Source organism: Carassius carassius, chromosome 47 (genome assembly GCF_963082965.1).
Source record: "Carassius carassius chromosome 47, fCarCar2.1, whole genome shotgun sequence".
In the NCBI taxonomy this organism is placed as follows: Eukaryota; Metazoa; Chordata; class Actinopteri; order Cypriniformes; family Cyprinidae; genus Carassius; species Carassius carassius.
The window spans coordinates 388,154-390,000 of NC_081801.1; positions in this window are offsets into that span (position 1 = coordinate 388,154).

Below are 1,847 nucleotides of genomic sequence, written 5' to 3' on the forward strand. Positions count from 1 at the left end.
TGATCTGTGGATTCACGGGCTGCTGCTGCTGTACAGATGGAGATGCTCGGATTTGTTCTGCTTCTCGTGGCTTCTGTGTCGTCTTTGTCTCCAACACAGAGGAACACAAAGAAGGAGGGTCCGGGTGGCCGTTTGGAGCAGCTGTGTGTGTGTGTGTGTGTGTGTGTGTGTGTGTGTGTGTGTGTGAGCTCCCTTTGTGTGCGTCTGCCTTTGTTTGGGACGTACCACTCGGAGTCACCAATCCACTGGCGTTCCTCTGAGAGCGAGGCGGCCCCTCCCACTGGCCCCTCACACACAGCAGGACCCCTAGTGGACAACACATGATGCTGCAGCTCGACTTCATTCAGAACACACACACACACACACACACACACACACACACGCGCTTCACTGAAACACACAGCCAATGGCATGACATCACAAAGAGAATGGGACGGATTCCTAGTTAACTGCACAATATACTGCAGACTCATTTTTAAGGTGAGACACTCCAGGCAAAACATGCTTTCATGCACTGGTCACTTTTCAGATTTTGTTCAAGACTAATGTTTTTTTTTTTTTTTTAAGACTAAATGCATTTGAGTAATATATTTTTATTACTAAAAACATGTTTTGTGTGTGTTTGCACTATCTTCTGATTTATGGAGTGATAAAGAGAAATCCAAGATCCTTTAAGGAAAAACCAAAACACTAATATGACAATAAAATTATAGAGAATTTATGTTCTGGAAATGCATGCTAATGAGTGCATAATTAAATAAATAAAGCATCATTTGCATATTTACACGCATTTAGAAAACTTACTACTAATTATATATATATTATATATATATATATATATATATATATATAGGCTATATATATATTTTTTTTTTGCATTTCTAAATGTAATTAATCAACTGTGGAGGCTTGTACTATTGGGCCTAATCTACTCAGATTTGCGAAATATAAACCCAGAATTGCAAGGTTAAAATTTATATATATATATATATATATATATATATATAGAGAGAGAGAGAGAGAGAGAGAGAGAGAGAGAGAGAGAGAGAGAGAGAGAATTTATACTTTGCAATTCTTCCTTTTCTATAAAATCAGAATTAAAAAAAAGAAACCAAGTTGTATTTCTTTACTTAGCCTATTTCACATAAAGGAAATAATCTTCCATAATGAATTGGTAATTTACGGTGATTTTGTTTTAACCCTATTAACTTTAAAAACGATGTAAAACTGTGCAATGATAAGCTGTTAACATCTCAGAAATGATTATGGTTATTTAGCCTTTTTAATCTATATTTGCGTTTAAAAACAGCCTATCGATGTCAGTTGGACGTCTTGTTATTAGCGTATGTGATGACATCACAGAGGACAGCAGAAGCACGCGCATTCTTGGCAGAGATTTGCATAATAAAAAAAAAAAAAAAAAAAAATTCTTGGCAGAGATTTCCCGCCACGGGCCGTTTGGAAACCGTTGTTGATATTAGGCGGGAATAATTGTGGCGCTGATTGCTCCTTCACACCAGTAAATGAGATTATGGTCTGTTGATCGCTCATTAACAAACCTAAAGCATGGTTATGATAATCACCAATCCAATTTCTGCAGAAGGCGTGATTTTATATAATGAGCGATTTAACAGGCACCTTAAAATTGTAATAATCTGTTGTGATTTCAATTTAAATGCCATCTGTCACGTGCTGTCAATGCTGATTATTAACTCTAAAGTGATGGAAAGTTAAGAATGTAATTTCTGCAGCACTGGTCAGGGTTGTTTTCTACAGAAGCCTGTTTCCACCACTGAATAAAAAATAAAAAAAAGCTTATTGCGACTTTTTATTCTGACAATTTTTCT